The sequence below is a fragment of the Schistocerca gregaria genome, chromosome 10, assembly GCF_023897955.1.
Source record: "Schistocerca gregaria isolate iqSchGreg1 chromosome 10, iqSchGreg1.2, whole genome shotgun sequence".
Taxonomy (NCBI): Eukaryota; Metazoa; Arthropoda; class Insecta; order Orthoptera; family Acrididae; genus Schistocerca; species Schistocerca gregaria.
Genome location: NC_064929.1, coordinates 169,290,693 through 169,310,912, shown reverse-complemented (window position 1 = coordinate 169,310,912; position 20,220 = coordinate 169,290,693). Strand labels below are relative to the sequence as shown.

The 20,220-nt window shown below is 45.6% G+C and overlaps 1 non-coding gene across 1 annotated transcript; it reads right to left on the bottom strand.

The window, feature by feature from the left end:
* Positions 1–19,877: 19,877 nt before the first annotated feature.
* On the bottom strand, positions 19,878–19,952 carry Trnas-uga (transfer RNA serine (anticodon UGA)). Its single transcript has one exon. It is a non-coding gene; the product is annotated as a tRNA-Ser (tRNA).
* Positions 19,953–20,220: the final 268 nt, after the last annotated feature.

Here is a 20,220-nt window from a genome sequence, read left to right as displayed (position 1 = left end):
CCACAAACTATCCTGCATTATTTTACTAACGATTCCTTCATGCTTCAGAATCTATCCTATCAATCGATCCCTTCTTTTAGACAAACTTTCCCATTTCGTTTCTCTCCAGTTCGATTCAGTGCCTCTTCCTTAGCAATCCGATTGATTAGCTACCAGATCTACCCACCTAATCGTCAGCATTATTCTGTAATAATGACTTTCAAAAGCTTTTGTTATCATCCGTTTTAAATGTTTTTTTGTCCGCGTTTTACTTACGTACAAGGCTACACTCAAATCTATTACGAAACGTAAAAAAATTGACTTCGACTACCAAACTTCATCTGCAACTGTAAGACGACCCATTAATTTTCTAAGGACGATTCTGAGAAAAAGTGTCGTTTTGTTCTGGGATAAATACCGTTCTGCTATCGAAAACAAGTCCCCTTGTATGTTCCACACGGAGGCTGTAAGTATCTTTGAGTGAAGAGGAAAAACGCGGGAAAGAATTCAGGTGGCTACTACCGTATTGTGGGCCTTTACCCTTCTCAGACGGGGTGAACCAGCAAGTGCAGTGAGCAGTTTGCAGATCCCGCCCAGAGATGTCCTTAGCTGTTCCGATTTTTCGCGAGCGCCCTCTCCCGCGTCTGCCTAATCCACCCCTGCAGATTCATTCAACCCCGCGTCCGATCTCTCACCCCTGCTGGCGATTCCCCCCTGCGGAATCGACGACGCCAGGGGTGTCGCAGTGTCTCTCGCGTCAAAGGCGCATCATCAGCTGGTTCGGCACCTCTGTGGGCACCCCTGAAGTCAGACGCCAGCTTTCACCGCCTGGCAGTTCCGTGCGGCCCACGTGCTGGAGAATCCGTCCGGGTCCTGACATTCGCGCCTCCGTCGATGCATGCGCAGCAGAATTTAACTCTCTCATTCTTTGTAGGTAGCTGAAATGTCTACACAGAAACGAAGAACGTAATTTTTTCTTAATATAAACCGTTTAAAATTTTATTTTCTCCATTGATTTCAGTCAGTTTCCACATATGACAAATGTCAGTAATTGCTTTGTGTCATAAACTGTTTTGTCATCATCTTCACTTCATGCATTAGGCCATTTTCCTCTTTCCTATTACGGTACTGATCACGTCAATGGCCTTTCCTGACTTCTTCTCCCAAGCGAATAAGATCTTTCTAAGCTCATTCCTTCAAAATTTCCGTTTCAGTTTATACTATTTTCAAATATTTCATTGAGGACGTTAAATACACTGAAGAGCCAGAGAAACTGATACATTTGCCTAATATCTTGTAGGGCCCCCACGAGCACCCAGAAGTGCCGCAAATATGTGGCATGGACTCGACTAATGTGAAAATTGTGTTGGAGGGAACTGACTTCATGAATACTGCAGGCCCGTCAATGAACCAGTAAGAGATAGAGGAGGGGGGATCTCTCCTGAACAGCACGTTGCAAGGCATCCCAGACATGCTCAATAAGATTCATGTCTCGGGGAGTTTGGTGGCCAGCAGAAGTGTTTAAACTCAGAAGAGTGTTCCTGGAGTCATTCTGTAGCAATCCTGGACATGTGGGGTGTCGTATTGTCCTGCTGGAATTGCACAAGAGTTTAAACTCAGAAGAGTTTTCCTGGAGCCACTCTGTACCAATTCTGGACATGTGGGCCAACTCTCTCTGGTCTGCATGCAATCACTGATTCTGTTGGGGAGGCACGCTTGACCACAACTATTCAAACTGGTTCTTGATATCTTGTCACTGGGACAGAACTGACGTCCCAGCTGCTTCCACACGTGTCCTATCTGGAGACGGATATGACGATCGCGTTGGCAAGAATAATACCAGGGCTTCACGCAGACAGTTCATGGAGACATGTCCAATTTGTGGTCGAGCATTGTCCTGTTGAAAAATGGCAAGACTATACCGTCGGATGAGAGTTAAGACGTGAAGGCGTAGGTTATCCGTGACGTACTTTTGCGTTGTCGGAAGTCCTTCAGTCACCACCATCTGTGACTGGAAGACCTATGGTTCCCCACTCAGCGACACCAGTAGTACCACTAATGCGACCCTTCTCTGTTCGTCGCCATCCTCACTGATAACGGTCATACGATATAGTCGAGAACTGCGCCTCATCGATGACCACAATGCGACACCATTCATCAGCAGTCTATTTTCCCCTGTCACCACTCCAAACTGAGCCGATTGTGTTGTGGTGTCAACGGCAGCATGGGACGGTAATTCCATAGTCCGTTTGCTACTAGGCCCCGATCGGTCACGAGAGATGACACAGAATGTTGCGGGGAATCAATCAGATGGCAAACGCAGACGTGCAGGGATTACAGTGTGCTTACTGCACAGTGCGGCGATCCTTCCATGTGGCGGTAAGCCGCGATCGACCAGAACCTTGACAACTGGCATATTTGGCATCACATTCCCAGGCAGTCTAACATCGGACCACCGTCACTTCCGAGTGCCTCACAAACTGGATATTGCACGATCTGACCAGCCGGCCAAGTGGAGGCTCGCACCGAGACACCATGAAGCTCATCGAGACGCTGATAACGCTGTCTCACACGAGTATGCGGCATCTCCGTGTGCTTCACTGTGATGACTCAGCATCTCACGCTGTTCAGGCCTGGACCTGATAACGACACTAAACACGAACAACACCAATACACTTTGGCAGGCGTTCTATCGTCATACAGAATTGACACTATCGTCATATACACTGAAGCCCCAAAGAAACTGGTATAGGCATGCATATTCAAATACAGAGATACGTAAGCAAGCAGAGTATGGAACTGCGGTCGGCAACGCCTATATAAGACAACAAACGTGTGTTAGACCGATTACTGCTGCTAAAATGACACGTTATCGAGATTTAAGTGAGTTTGAACATGGTGTTACAGTCGGTGCACGAGTGATGAGACACAGCATCTCAGAGGTAACGATGAAGTGGCGATTTTTCCGTACGACCGTTTCACGAGCATGTCGTGAATATCAGGAATCTAGTAAAAGATCAAATTGCCGACATCGCTGTGGCCGGAATAAGATCGTTCGACGTGACAGAAGTGTAGTCCTTCCGCAAACTGCTGTAGATTTCAATGTTGGGCTACCAACATGTGTCAGCGTGTGAACATTTCAACGAAACATCATCGATATGGACTTTCGGAGCCGAAGGCCGACTCGTGTATCTTTGATGACTGCACGACACAAAGCTTTACTCTCACCTGTGCGCGTGAACTCCGACATTAGTCTGTTGACGAGTGGAAACATGTTGCCTGGGAACCAGTCTCGTTTCAAATTGTATCGAGCGGATGGACGTGTGATTTGACGGCCTGGTGAAAGAAACTGCCTGTCAGATTAAAACTGTGTGCCGGACCGTCATTCGAACTCGGGACCTTTGCTTTTCGCGGGCAAGTGCTCCACCATCTGAGCTACCCAAGAACGACTCACGACCCGTCCTCACAGCTGCAGTTCTGCCAGTACCTCGCCTCCTACCTTCCAAACTTCACAGAAGCTCTTCTGTGGGAGACGAGGTACTCCCAGAACTCCAGCTGTGAGGACGGGTCGTGAGCCGTTCTTGAGTAGCTCAGATGGTGGAGCACTTGCCCGCGAAAGGCAAATGTCCCGAGTTCGAGTCTCGGTCCGGCACACAGTTTAATCTGCTAGGAAGTTTCATATCAGCGCACACTCTGCTGCATTGCAAAAATCTCATTCTGGCCTGCTGAAAGTTTTACAGCTCGACACCATTTCGGCGACTACGGGTCATTTAGCTAGACTAGAAACCTGCCGTGGAATGGTGACATACAGTTTAGAGTGGAATCCGAACCACGTTTCGTGACTTCCTGGTGGATCATGATTGGGAGGTGAAGGCTAGATCAAAAAAATGTTGAAATGTGTGTGAAATCTTATGGGACTTAACTGCGAAGGTCATCATTCCCTAAGCTTACACACTACTTAACCTGAACTATCCTAAGGACAAACACAGACACCCATGCCTGAGGGAGGACTCGAACCTCCTCCGGGACCAGCCTCACAGTCCATGACTGCAGCGCCCTAGACCGCTCGGCTAATCACGAGCGGCGGCTAGATCAAAGGCAGACTGAAATATTCCTTGATCTGACCAACATTTGATCCCATTACTTATTCATCTCCTACTAGGAGATACTGCAACAGCTATGTCGTTGAGAAGTACGACGTAATGTTCATTTGGACACCCGTACACCGCAATCTCGTATTTATCCGCCGACTCTGAGGAAGCGTCTTTCAATTAAAGAGTCTTCCCTGTACGGAGTATACGTAATGGATGTACGAGGGCGGGTGGTATACATTTGGTTGCCGATGTATGAAAGTCTGGATCTGTCCGTCAAGCGAACTCGGATAGCCGAATGGTACATCAACCGCTCGCCATGAACTGGGGGTCCGGGTTCGAGTGCCGGTCCGACACAATTTTTCATGTATTGATTTCCTAGCAGACCTACATCTTACTATGAAATGTGACCACGGAACCACATGACATTGTGCCTCAGCCCCGAACGAAACAACAGCATGCTGTCAGTTGGAGGGGTCCGATTTATTAATGGAGCCCGCAGTGACGTGCACCTTCATCAAGAGAATGTGCACGTCTTTATTAACGAATTGTATCAGAACGGTTGATTCGACTAACCACTGACAAGAAGGTGCTGATGTGGTCCAACAGCTCACCTGACCTCAATCCTGTTGAGCACATATCCATATACGTGCATCTGCACTACGCAAGCCACCTTATGGTCCTTAGATTCCCCTCTCCCCTGTTCCACATGCGGATGTTGGTTGAAAGAACGGCTGTCGTCGGTAAACCTGCGCAACAGCGCTTTTTTTGGCTTCTGTTTTCCTCTTTGCAACCATTTCGTGGCCCATCTGTGGAAGACTGTAATACGTTGTCCGGAATTCCGACAGTAAAACTCTCCGTGAAGCAAGACACCTCTCCTGTAGCGCGTGCCACTGTAGTTTGTCGAGCATCTCGGTAAAGCTTTCGTGTTTACAAATTGATCCAGTGGCGAAACGCGGCACTCTTCTTTCGATATTCTCTGTCTCTTCGATTAATCTACCTCGGTAAGGATCCCAGATTGATGAGCAATACTCTGGAATCTTTAATGAATTACAGTTTCTTAAGATTATTCTACTGAATCTCTGCCTGACATCTACTTTTCCTGAAGTCTCTTTTTGTGCTCTTTCCACTTTGCATCGCTCCGAACGGTGTTTCACGGTTGCTACTGTTTCCAGTGATTTACGCCACAAACACGTCTTCTTTTCCTATCTTTAATTTCATGTAATTTTTCCGTTTTAAATCTCTACATACCTTACTGTTTTCATTGTTACCACTGTTTCTCGACTTTAACGTTATCATACGTTTTACAAATAGAAACATTTTTTTCATTTTGTTGTTTATATTTATTTACCGTCCAACGTGTTTCATTTTTTACATAATACTTCTTCAATGAATATAATATGGAATAATAAAGTTTTTTGTTTTTCTTTGCAATACTGACGATATCTTAATAAAAAAGACGAAATACTCGGGAACATAAATAAATGAAAATTGCAGCAAGAAAAAGGCGCTCAAATCTATAAAACGGATATGGATATTTATAAGCTTCCTTTGGATAATGGCAGCACCAACAAACTTGTTGATAACATAATCGAGCAGTACCTGGGACGCTATCGAGCGTGTCTTTCGCGCCTTTAATCCTCGTAATCTAGCACCAACTAATCTGTTCTGTTTGGTAGTCACAGATCAGGTTGACACATCGACATTTTAGATTTTCGATATTCGTGCAGAATTTTCCAACGTTAGTCGTACATCTTGACGAGACTGTACAATGGGCTGCTGCAATTTTTCGCCGGAGCGTTATACACCGCAGACAGCGAAAGTTGCGGGAGGTATTACACGGTGCTATACGAGGGTATCGTAGTTAATAAAACTGACAGGGGGGGGGGTGAAGTAAATTACGTTGATGCAACTTCCTTTCTTCCAGGAGTGCTACTCCGGCAAGTTTCGCAGGAGAGCGTCTGTGAAGTTTGGAAGGTAGGAGATGAACTTCTGGCGGAAGCAAAATTGAATGGGGAGTGGACTTGGTAGAGCCCTTGCCCGCGAAAGGCAAAGCTCCCAGTTTCGAGTCCCAATCCAGAACACAGTTTCAATCTGCCAGGAAGTAAAAATTTATTCTGACGTTTTTGTTGTTGTGGTCTTAAGTCCTAAGATAGGATGCATAACTCCATGTTAGTCCATCCTCTTCACCTCTGCATACCTACTACAGCTAGGTCTCTTTGAAACTGCTTACTTTATTGAAGTCTTGGTCTCCTTGTAAGGTTTTTACCCAACACCCCCCCCCCCCCCCCCCCTCTCCGTCAACACCACCAAACTGACAATTCTCTGACGCCTCAGGTAGTGTCCTATAAACCGATCCCTTCTATTAGTCAAGTTAAGAAACAAATTTCTTTCCTTCCCAATTCGATTCATTACGATAATAGAATTAAAGACTTCTCTGCAAACAGGGATATGCAAGCTGGCCGTTTGCGAGGTATTTGAGTATAGGTGGTTACGAGGTGCCACTGCCCTCAGTATGAAACATTGTCCTTGTTAGTGCACATGTATGTGCAGTGTAAGCTTTTCGACTGAGTCCTCAACTAACTTGGCTCAGATTTCACCCATGGTCTACCTGAACAAGAAATAGGATGCAGGTTCAGTACGTTACACTTTACAGTTTATTGCACACTGGCAGCTCATAAAGAAGATGTTCGACGTGTCGCCCTTGCATTTGGACGCAGTACTGTACTCGTAGTCTCAGTGAGTTACGATTTCTTCTAAACATCGCAGAAGCATCTCTTACATCTTGACGAGAGTGGACAATTGGCTGCTGCAGTTCTTCAGTCGGAGTTCTGTTCATTTTACTGCGAAGATAACGGCAGAAGAAAAAAACACAGAGGATTGCAGTCAGATTAGAGTGGTGTTAGATGGGGAGGGGACATTCTTACTGGGACATTTTTGCTTCTATTCTCATGTACTTCCACTGCTGTCAGTTTTCCCTATTAATTACGATACACCTGTATGAGATCTGAATCCATATTTGTGGCTGTAAGGAGGTGCACATTTTTCTCAGCCAACATGCGTTTTATTGGAATAAAACATCATCAGTGGTGTTTAATGAGACGTATTTACAATTTGTCTTACTGTCTCGATCAAGAAACAGTTCATTACAAATGTTGTTGATTTTACTTACGGCTTTTATGCTCGATTTTTGCTTACATCACCAAATGCCGTCAGCTTGCACGCTTTTAGGTATTCGTTTGCTTGGTTTCTTCCTAATCCCACATTGCTTTGGAGAACTATGCGTCTTTTGATGTGATGCCAACACAATGTGGCATCATTACTGTTCGTTTCCAGATTTCCGTCTGATCACGTATGTTTGTTTTGTGTGAGTAGTATTGCCAACTAAACGGCTAGTTTTTCCTTTGTTCTAAAAACGTTCTCTTCCTTTACAATTCGTCGTATGTGTATTATGTCGCTTGATTAATGTACTGTGTTGTTGTGTTATGCAGTCCACAGACTGGTTTGATGCTGCTCTTCAGGCTACTCTATTCTGTGCAAGTTATTTATTGTGTGAGTGAAACGAAGTGTTAGTGATTGAGTCGAATCTCTAAATGGGGAGTAGTTAAGTGCTGTAGGGGGGCGAAAATGTGCAAAAGTGAGTGAACAGTGAATGAAAAGTAGGGGATTGGAGAGTGAGTTGGTAATGTGAAGTGGGAAAGAGGGTGAGGAGGTGTGGATGATTTGAAGAAGGGGAAGTCTGAGAGACAGAATGAGAGGGAGTGATGGGTAGAAAGGTAAAGCTTTTTTTTCTTCTTTACGTGACTTTTTAAACTGTTTTATATAGTGTCTGTTTCCCAAAATTTACCTGGTCATTAAGTAACTCTTTATTGTGTATTAGTGCTTCATGTATGTGGAAGTTTTCTTGAACATGGAGGAGGTGACATTTATTACTGATTTATATAACTTTCATTTAATTTCTTATTTATAAAAGTTTTCTAAAATTGGGAGGAGGTGTTTTTTCTTTTACTGGTTTTTTATAATGTTCATATCTTTTCCTATTGTGCTTGGTCTTTGGTGTATTGAGTAGTCTGTGCTGTATTTCCATGCCCTTATACGCTCTTTATATCTTTTCAAATGCCCTTCTATTCATTCCGATTTAGATTTTGCTGAAGTCCTTGTAATTAACCTCGTAGATAAGATTGTTGTTCCTGTGCAAGTCTCTTCACCTCCGCGTATTTACTACTATGTCCTTTTGAACCTGCTTACTGTATTGAAACCTTGATCTCCTTATAAGGTTTCTTCCCAACCCCCCCCCCCCCCCCCGCCCCCTTACCAAACTGACAGTTCCTTAATGCCCCAGGAAGTGTCCAGTCAACCTATACCTTCTATTAGTTAAATTGTGAAATTTCTTTCTTTCTTCCCCAATTCGATTCGGTGCAATAACAGAAATTCCTGTAACCTTGGATCCGCAGGTTGACCGTTTTGACTTTGGCATGTGTTTCTGTACTGAATTTTTTATTTTGCGGGAAATGTTTGTCTTTTTTTTTAAATGCATTACCTTTGTTGTTTGAGAGTTTAGAGTCGTAGGTCGTCGTATGTAATTTTCTTGTATGGGTGTCACCGATTAAGTTCTTCAGGAGTGTACGGTTTGCTTCCACAGGTGAGTGGTTTTATCAGGTTCCGTTGTGCCATCTTTTTGTGTCTGGACCCGACCGGCGATTCTCGGCACAGCAGGTATTTGCTGTTCCCGTGCTGTGGAAGGCGGAAGGCCTTTCGGCTCGACTGCAGATATTAATAAACCGCGCTTGGGTGAACACGCCGTTTACCCGGCTCCGTTGCGCAAGACACCGTCCACAGCAGGCGGTCTGCAGTGGCCGCTCCCTGCTGCCTCAATATGTAGGCTGCCTGCGTGACGGGGCATTCGTCAAACCCGACGACGATGTCTGCTGACGTGGAGACCCTGCAGAGGCTGGACAGAGATGTCCGAATCATTGCCGGTGTTGTTCAAATTGTATCAAGGCAGGTGATCAAGTTTCAATTACCACCTCAGAAAAAAACAAGTTATGCAAGTAAATTTTGTTCCTTTGCGGGTGCGAAAGAACTGTGTAATCTCATACCCAGAGTGTTCCTTATTAATGTTTATAACCTCCGAAGCGACGTAGATGACACTGAGACAAGTAATTTAATACAGTACACATGGAGTCACAGATGTCGAGAATCGCCCCAAAAGTGGATGAAAAATATTGAACATGTGACATCACCACCTCAGCGTATGTGTAACAGTTGACCTTAGTCAGTCTGTTACACCTGTTCGTCCCAATAGCAGTCAGGTTTTCACGTCAGTGTGGCTCAGAGCCCATTTGCGTAACTTCAGTGAATGCGTCTCTGGCTTCGAATCTAGCGCCTGACACGTAGTACTTTTTCATTGAGTCAGACAATTATTCTGTATACCGGTCTTGCGGTTTCCGCTGCTTTATTACAAAGTACAGTACAAAAAAAAGCCTGTTCTGTGGTGTCACAAGTAAATGAGTGTGAAATTCCATTTTGCTTCATTATCTGCATATGACGTACGTTATCTTTACTAAATGATAAAAAAAAAAGGTTCAAATGGCTCTGAGCACTATGGGACTTAACATCTATGGTCATCAGTCCCCTAGAGCTTAGAACTACTTAAACCTAACTAACCTAAGGACATCACACAACACCTAGTCATCACGAGGAAGAGAAAATCCCTGACCCCGCCGGGAATCGAACCCGGGCGTGGGAAGCGAGAACGCTACCGCACGACCACGAGCTGCGGACACTAAATGATCTCTGTAAAGAAAAAAAGAAGGGCAAAAAGGATAGAAGCACAAAATAGAAACTGCTTGTACTTGGTTACAATGAGACAATAATCTTGTAATTTTTACGACGGACCAAATTTACGAAAGATGTTAGAAATTTGCCTCTTTTGCACGAATGCAAGAACTGTATTGCTCAATCATCCTTTCACATTGAAGCCGGCCGCGGTGCCCGAGCGGTTCTATGCGCTTCAGTCCGGAACAGCCCGTCTGCTACGGTCGCAGGTTCGAATCCTGCCTCGGGCATGGGTGTGTGTGATGTCGTTAGGTTAGTTAGGCTTAAGTAGTTCTAAGATCTAGGTGACTGATGACCTCTGATGTTAAGTCCCATAGTGCTCACAGCCATCTGAACGATTTTTTTTTATACATTGAAGCCTAATTACTGCACGTGTGGCGAGTTACGTCATCTGGTGATGTCACATGTTCAACATGGGTAACAATTATTGATCTATATGGAAAAAATGTAAATCATGTACAAAGTACGCCGTGCACACACTTTATTCAACAATTAACCTCATTACAGAAATTCGGTTTAGGTTATGACATGTTCCATACGCCAGCCTTCATTGGCGGTGTTGTGACGCAGACGAATAGCGTAATTCGGCATAACCCGCTGAAGTGTCGGAAGATCATGGTGTTGATGACGTCTTGAATGGATATTTTCAGCTCAGCAATTGTTTTGGGGTTATTGCTGTACACCTTGTCTTTAATACAGCCCCACAAAAAGAAGTCGCATGTGTTCAGACCCGAAGAATATGGCTGCCAATCGATTCCGATGCAAGTGGCCTCTGGGTATCCCAGAGCCAGAGTGCGGTTCCCAAAGTGCTCCTCCTGGACATCAAACACTGTCCTGATTCGAAGGGGTCGAGCTCTGTCTTGCGCGAACCACAGGGTCAGGGTCATTTGCATAATGGGAGTGAAATCATCTTTCAAAACCTTCACGTACCGTTCAATAGTCACCGTGCCATCAAGCACTATCGCACCGATTATTCCGTGACACACCACACAGTCACCCGCTGAGGATGAAGAGACTTCACCTTCGCAAAATGCTGATTCTCAGTCCCCCAAATGCGCCAATTTTGCTTATTGACGAAATCGTCCAAATGAAGAAGGGATTCGTCGCTAATTCAAACCATATGAATTCCCATCATGGCCTGCGGTCAACCGTGGAGTTTGACTGTATTAAGGCAAACCGTTCAGAAGTTAAGACGAATTTGTTTCATATAGTTCAATAATTGTTACCTTGATCTCCTCATGACATTGTAATTCTGTCAGAAAGCAAAGAAGTTGACTGATCCGTTAAAAGGAATGGAAAGCGTATTGAAAAGACGTTTTAAGATGATCGTCAAAACAAGTAAAACGAGTGTTAGGGATTGTTACAGACCTGAGTTAGAGAGAATTAGAATAGGAAATAAGACACTAAAAGTAGCGTAGAGGTTTAGTAAATATAAGTTTACTACTTTGGAAATCTTTTCCAAAGATATTCCGAGTGCAGCCTCGTACGGTAGTGAAACATCAGCGACAACCAGTTCAAACAAATAAGGAGCAAAAAGCGTTCATACGTAATGTTACAGGTCAGTGGTGAAGGTTAGATTGGTATATACAATAATTAATGAAGAGCCAATCAACTGAACTGGGGACAGTAGACATTTTTGGCACAACTCGATTAAAAGAAGGGATCGGTGCATAGGGCACATCCTGAGGCATCATGGTGAGTTTGGGGACAGAGGAAGATGTATTTGAGGATGGAAGGGGGGGGGGGGGGAGGGAATAATAAAATATCACCATTATGTGTCAGCGATGGTAGCGGGAAAGTAAAACATGTTATTTCATCCTCCCGCTGGCCAGTCAAATACCAAAAATTTCCAACCAAGAGCTTCGTTACAGACAGACTTCAACAGTCGGACTTAACGTGACGAAACTGGCTGATGTCGAACATTTTTCAGGGTGACATGAGGGGAGTGCTACAGAGTATTCCTCGTTTGCAGTACACAGGGTGTATCATAATTAATGGCGCAAACACAGACAGTTGAAAGTACACTATACTAGAAGCAAAAAAGTTTCACAAAACGTAGGGTCGGATATGCATACCTCAACAGCTACGAGCAATTTTTCATCTTCGATACTGTGAAACAAATCTATTCTACTGTATATTCTTTTGCTTTTCATATTTTGGGCAAAGGTAGTATTGACCAAAATAAGAAAAAAATGTCCAGCAAACATGTGTTCTAAAACGCATACCTTAAAAGTTACGAGCACTTGTTCATTAGTAGAGTTGTGTTTCAAAGTAGCGAAGATGAACAAGTGCTCATAGCTCTTAAGGAATGCATTTTACAGCACATGTTTACTGGACGTTTTTTTCTTGTTTTGGTCAATACTACCTTTGCCCAAAATATGAAAAGCAAAAGAATATACAGTAGAATAGATTTGTTCCACAGTATCGAAGATGAAAAATTGCTCGTAGCTCTTAAGGTATGCATCTTCGACCCTATGTTTACTGAAACTGTTTTGCTTCAAGTATCGTGTACTTTCAACTGTCAGCGTTTACGCAATTAATTATGATACACCCTGTATGTAAATCATATTCTGTCCAAAACTGTGAAAATAAGTCGTATATTAGAGTAAAAACACAAACGTCCAGTGTTAATAATGCTATTCATCAAGGACAAACAGCTCCGTTGTTTGTATCGAACCGACACGTTAATCAGACGACTCATCATTTTTAAAATGACATGTATCTCACGCTGTAGGTGGGAAGTTAGGTTATTCTCATTGTGATGAAAGTTCCTTGGAGTGGCTGTGCACTGCAGTAAAGGAACGATTTAAGAAGAAAAGACAGCTTTAATATAACTGGTCTGTGCAATGAAGTAAAACAGCACATTCTTCTTCCTAAGAATGATTAAGTGTTAATCTCCCATCGCTTCATGTGAAGTCAATTCAGTGTAGTTCGGACGTCGTGTTTCTCGTCTTGTTCTCTCGCAAATCTTCCTTTAGTTTCCCCAGTATTCCTTACCGGAAGGCATTGTAACGTGTAACGTGAGAACTTCCGAAAAAAGGTGACTTTCGCTCTTTGATAACGGCGATGCGGGTGGGTGAAGCCCCAAGATAACGTACTAGCGTGGAGAGTGTGTTCTCAGTAGACACCGCAACAAAGAAGTGAGGTACGTGTCACATTTGAAAACTTATCCTTCAGACTTTAATATTTGTAAGAAACCTTTTTCATCGAGCGAGAACTTCCTCATTTACACTCCTGGAAATTGAAATAAGAACACCGTGAATTCATTGTCCCAGGAAGGGGAAACTTTATTGACACATTCCTGGGGTCAGATACATCACATGATCACACTGACAGAACCACAAGCACATAGACACAGGCAACAGAGCACGCACAATGTCGGCACTAGTACAGTGTATATCCACCTTTCGTAGCAATGCAGGCTGCTATTCTCCCATGGAGACGATCGTAGAGATGCTGGATGTAGTCCTGTGGAACGGCTTGCCATGCCATTTCCACCTGGCGCCTCAGTTGGACCAGCGTTCGTGCTGGACGTGCAGACCGCGTGAGACGACGCTTCATCCAGTCCCAAACATGCTCAATGGGGGACAGATCCGGAGATCTTGCTGGCCAGGGTAGTTGACTTACACCTTCTAGAGCACGTTGGGTGGCACGGGATACATGCGGACGTGCATTGTCCTGATGGAACGGCAAGTTCCCTTGCCGGTCTAGGAATGGTAGAACGATGGGTTCGATGACGGTTTGGATGTACCGTGCACTATTCAGTGTCCCCTCGACGATCACCAGAGGTGTACGGCCAGTGTAGGAGTTCGCTCCCCACACCATGATGCCGGGTGTTGGCCCTGTGTGCCTCGGTCGTATGCAGTCCTGATTGTGGCGCTCACCTGCACGGCGCCAAACACGCATACGACCATCATTGGCACCAAGGCAGAAGCGACTCTCATCGCTGAAGACGATACGTCTCCATTCGTCCCTCCATTCACGCCTGTCGCGACACCACTGGTGGCGGGCTGCACGATGTTGGGGCGTGAGCGGAAGGCGGCCTAACGGTGTGCGGGACCGTAGCCCAGCTTCATGGAGACGGTTGCGAATGGTCCTCGCCGATACCCCAGGAGCAACAGTGTCCCTAATTTGCTGGGAAGTGGCGGTACGGTCCCTTACGGCACTGCGTAGGATCCTACGGTCTTGGCGTGCATCCGTGCGTCGCTGCGATCCGGTCCCAGGTCGACGGGCACGTGCACCTTCCGCCGACCACTGGCGACAACATCGATGTAGTGTGGAGACCTCACGCCCCACGTGTTGAGCAATTTGGCGGTACGTCCACCCGGCCTCCCGCATGCCCACTATACGCCCTCGCTCAAAGTCCGTCAACTGCACATACGGTTCACGTTCACGCTGTCGCGGCATGCTACCAGTGTTAAAGACTGCGATGGAGCTCCGTATGCCACGGCAAACTGGCTGACACTGACGGCGGCGGTGCACAAATGCTGCGCAGCTAGCGCCATTCGACGGCCAACACCGCAGTTCCTGGTGTGTCCGCTGCGCCGTGCGTGTGATCATTGCTTGTACAGCCCTCTCGCAGTGTCCGGAGCAAGTATGGTGGGTCTGACACACCGGTGTCAATGTGTTCTTTTTTCCATTTCCAGGAGTGTATGTACACTATCTGATGAATAGTAAAGAGACACTTATTAGTGGACATAAACATGTGATATGTCCATCCTTCGCCTTTTTGATGGCTTCAACTCTGCCATGGACATTTCAGTGAGGCGTTTGTGTGTCTGTGGAGGAAAGGCAGACCGTTCTTCTTCGACAGTCGAAACCAGATGAAGTAGTGATGTAGGACGCTGGGTTCTGCAGCGAAGACGACTTTCTAACTCATCCCTAAGGTATTCGGTTGGTATGAGATCGGGACTCCTGGCAGACAGTCAACTTTAGGAATGTTATTGTCCACAAAGAGGTGCTATTTATGATACAGTACATTGTCATGCTGATACACGTTCTTCTGATGTACGCAGTACACTACTCTACAGTGAGTTCATATCTTTGCGCATTTAACGTTTTCTTAAACGTAATTAAGGGGCCACACCATAGCCATAATGAACACTGTCATGCCGTAACAGAACTTCATTGTACACTGAAGAGCCAAAGAAACTGGTACAACTGCTTAATATCGTGTAGGGCCCACCCGGGCTAGCAGCAGTGCCGCAACACCATGTGGAACGGACTGAAGTAGTGCTGGAGGGAACTGATGCCATTAATCTTGCACGGCTGTCCGAAAATCAGTAAGACTACGAAGTGGTCGAGATGTCTTCTGAACAGCACGTTGCAACGCGTCCCAGATATGCTCAATAATGTTCATGTCGGGGAAGTTTGGTGGCCAGCGGAAGTGTTTAAACTCAGAAGAGTGTTCCTGGAGGCTCTGTATAGCAATTGTGGGCGTCTGGGTTGTTGCACTGTCCTTCGGGAATTTCCCAAGTCCGTAGGAGCGCACAAAGGACATGAGTGGATGTAGGTGATCAGACTGGATGCTTACGTACGTGTCACCTGTCAGAGTCGTCTCTAGACTTATTAGGCTTCCCATATCACTTCAAATGCAAACGCCCCACAATATTAAAGAGCCTCCACCATCTTCAACAGTCCCCTGCTGACATGCAGGGTCCATGGATTCATGAGGTTGTCTCCATACCCGTACACTTCCACCCGCTCGATACCGTTTGAAACGAGACTCCTCCGACGAGGAAAAATGTTTCCAGTCGTCAAGAGTCCAATGTGGGTGTTGACGGGCGCAGGCGAGGCGTAAAGCTTTGTGTCGTGCAGTTATCAAGGGTACACGAGTGAGCCTTCGCTCCGAAAGCCCATATCGATGATGTTTCGTTGAATGGTTCGCACGCTGACTCTTGTTGGTGGATCAGCATTTAAATTTGCTGCAATTTCATGAAGGGTTGCACTTCCGTCCCGTCGAACGATTCTCTTCAGTCGTCATTGATATCGTTCTTTCAGGATCTTTCACCGGCCGCAGCGATATCGGAGATTTGATGTTTTACCAGATTTCTTGATATTTACGGTACACTCATAAAATGGTCATACGGGAAAATCCTCATTTCATCGCTACGTCGGAGATACTGTGACCCATCGCTCGTGTGCCGACTATAACCCCACGTTGAAACTTACTTAAATCTCTATAACCTGCCATTGTAGCAGCAGTAACCGATACAAAAACTGCGCCAGACACTTGTTGTCTTATATAGGCGTTGCCGACGCAGCGCCGTGCTCTGCCTGTTTACATATCTCTGTTCAAAAAAATGTGCGTGAAATCTTATGGGACTTAACTGGTAAGGTCATCAGTCCCTAAGCGTACACACTACTTAATCTAAATTATCCTAAGGACAAACATACACACCCATGCCCGAGAGAGGACTCGAACCTCTGCCGGGATCAGCCGCACAGTCCATGATTGCAGCGCCTAAGACCGCGGCTAATCCCACACGGCATATTTCTGTATTTGAACACGCATGCCTATATCAGTTCCGTTTGGCGTTTCAGTGTACTTCACTGTTGAAGCCACGCATGAGTGCGGATAACATTTTGCAGCCGTTCGCAAGCCTAACCCTTCTATTGGATTCTGAAAGGTTATAGCGTTATTCTTCCGTCCAAATCACTAGTTTCCAGTCATGACCGTACAGTAGTGTCGCTCTTTATAACACATCAATCCTCACTTATCTTTGAGTACCGTGTTGTTCGTTTTGTGAGCGGCTCATCGATAATTGTACCCCATGCCTTTTAACTCCCTACACGCGGTCGTTGTGCTAGGTGTACCGGTTGTAACACTTTGGAACTCTAGACTAATTCCTTCCACTGATTTTATGATTACGTTTAGAATCACCTTCGGCAATGTTCGACGGCCTCTTTCCGTCAGTGCATGGCGTCTGCCTGGTCTTTGTTTAGTTGAGGTTGTTAATTCGCAGTCCCACCTAACAGTCACATCACTAACAGCCGATTCGAATAGCTTCACAACTTATTTATTCTAACAGGTGCTGATAAAGCTGTCTCGCACAGTACGCGACAGCTCCGTGGTCTTCTTCACAGTAATCATCTGACATATGACGCTGTTCACGCCCCTTATCGACACTACCATGCCTGACAACAACAATGTACACAAACTACGATCATGTGATAGGTGGTCGCTACAACCATCACAGAAAATTTCAGCTGGAACTCTTACATAACCACGGATGATGTATCGTGTAGGAAGTTACGTTGATATCTGACCATGTCTCTGTCTTTCTTTTATCAGGCAGAGTGCTCGCACGAAGTGTGTTACTGATTACTTTCGCCACTGACTGTGTTCGGTCCCAATTTTATATTCCAGGACAGCATTTGTAATACAACTGTTCTGGTGAAGCTTGCGTTTATAAATGTAACACACTACATGTAAGCTGTTCTAATCTCCTCAATGTGCTTTCATCGTGTTTACGAGCCAGCGCTAGATGACAGTTATCATTCTCATATCTCCCCACTTTGTTCTTTTGCCATTCTTATTCCTTACGTTACACCCTTCTGGTATATAGAGTCGACATCTTTTATATTTAGTTCTCAAATGTGACCGTATTACACAAAATCTAAAACCTCCGCACAGACATCAGCATGTAAACACGTGCTCGATGTCTGCTGGCTTGTCAAGCAGTCAACAACAAAGTGTAGCAACCGTACAATGTGCGAAGACGGTGAATTAGCAAAGTGTTCCTGTTCTCTGTACGGAAATATAGCATGCTAGAAGTATAATCGTAACTTCGGGAAAGACGATGACTCTTCGATAACATTTTTATCAGTTACTCGCCACTTTGAAAACAAAAGAGCAAGTAGCGTTACTCATACAGGTAGCCGTTTTGATACTACCAACGGAACACAGGCTTTCTAAAATGAAGTCAAATATTCCTACAGGAGGTATTTATGGTCAGAACCGGAAGAAACGTTGCTATGATCGTATGCCCGGAAAGCAATACGTGTTGAGATACGGGCCAATCTGTCCTTTCACTCCCATCTGTCGCTGACGGAGAAGCAGAGGCTACAGGCATTGACACATGTAGTTACCAGGCATCCTGACACATCCTAAGGGCCTTCTTCACAGTGAATCACCCAGTGCTCAGAATACATCTGGTTCCATCCCTATTGCATCACATGCACTGCTCACACGGTCCTGTAACGTCTCTATATATCCTTTCAATGTCCGCACATCCAGCAATCCAACGGAGTGAGGTCTGGTGAAAGGGGAGTCTACGCTAACGGATCTCCTCAATCAGTCCATCGTCCAAGAAACGTTACGGTGGAGTTCTATTGCACGATGCGTAGAAAATAGGTTTGGTGCCCCGTTGTGAATAAACCACAGTCGTTTCTTTCTGCAAACGTAACGTTATCCAATAGCACTGGTAATTCTGAAATTCAGAAATTGGAAATACACAACACCTGTTTATCTGCCTGGTAAAGTATACATCTGTCACAAATAAAGCAATTCAAATGGCAAGTTTTACTTTCCGGAGATATAATTATAGGAATATTCCTTCTACGTTTGACCAACACATTTTTAGGCATTCTGTATTGAATGTAAACGAAGATTTGGAAATAAGATCTTCATCTGATCATCTCCTGTGCTGTAGAAGACGTCATAATCTCTCCAACTCGCGTTTTGCGCGACGATATTTTCAATAGTAGTAGTTTGGCGCGTTCCGCCCTTCGCTCAGTTTAGATGTGGAGGTATGTGACAGTAACGTTTCAGACCGGCCAGCGTGGGGGGAAAACGGCGTAGTGCAGAAGCCGAGAGGATTCAGCCAACCGCCGAAGCGGAGCTGTGTTTACTGCGAGCCCCCTGCCTCTGTATACGGACGGTGCGTGGGTGTTTGTTTGCTGCACGCGGACTGGCCGATAGAATCCACGCCGCCGCAGCGTTCTCTCTCTCTCTCTCTCTCTCTCTCTCTCTCTCTGTCTCTCTCTCTCTCTCTCTCTCTCTCTCTCTCTCTCTCTCTCTCTCTCTCTCACACACACACACACACACACACACACACACACACATACACACACACACAGAGAGAGAGAGAGAGAGAGAGTTGAGAGAGTTGAGACAAAAGTCATGTCCCTTAAGGTGCGTTTACAGGTGCTGTATTTTGCGGTAATGACAAATGTTCAAATGTGTGTGAATTCCTAAGGAACCAAACAACTGAGGTCATCGGTCCCTAGACGTACAGCCGGCCTCTGGTGGCCGAGCGGTTCTAGGCGCTTCACTCTGAAACTGTGCGACCGCTATGGTCACAGGTTCGAATCCTGCTTCGGGCATGGATGTGTGTGATGTCCTTAGGTTACTTAGGTTCAAGTAGTTCTAAGTTCTAGGGGACTGATGACCTCTGATGTTAAGTCCCACAGTGCTCAGAGCCATTTGAAACATTTGAACCTAGACATACACAATACTTAAACTAACTTATGCTAATAACAACACAAACACCCATGCCTCAGGGAGGACTCGAACCTCCGGTGGGGGAGGGGGGGGGGGCGCAGTCCGTGACATGGCGCCTACGACCGCGTGGCCATTCCGCGCGGCCGGTAATGACAGCAATGTATGGCTGCTATAGTGTTAGCGTACACATTACTGCAGTTGTACCTGCGATACAAGCCAGTATTGCGGGATGGCTGGGAAATATTGGTGATGAATCAAGCTGTCGCAAGTAGTAGCTGAGCTACTGTCGGTGTTGGCTGTTACGTGTGATTGCAAACAGTCGTATCATCTTACTGGAAGGAATCGCTCGTGTATTCCAAAGTGCTATGGGCAGTGCAACCAGCACATTGACTGTGCGTACGGTGTTAAAAGGAATGGTTTAGCGGCTCCTCGTAAGCCACACATTTTTTGTGGCCAGCGCTAAGCGATGCGTGAATTGGTATAAATAGCAATGAAACTGAAACTACCGGGCAGATTAAAACTGTGTGCCGGACCGAGACTCGAACTCGGGACCTTTGCCTTTCACGGGCAAGTGCTCTACCAACTGAGCTACCCAAGCACGACTCACGCCCCCTCCTCACAGCTTTATTTCTGCCAGTACCTCGTCTCCTACTTTCCAAACTTTCTCATTCTGGGAACATCCCCTAGGCTGTGTCTAAGTCATGTCTCCGCAATGTCCTTTCTTTCAGGAGTGCTAGTTCTGCAAGGTTTCCCAGAGAGCTTCTGTAAAGTTTGGAATGTAGGAGACGAAGTAATGGCAGAAGTAAAGCTTTGAGGACGGGGCGTGAGTCGTGCTTGGATAGCTCAGCTGGTAGAGCACTTGCCCGC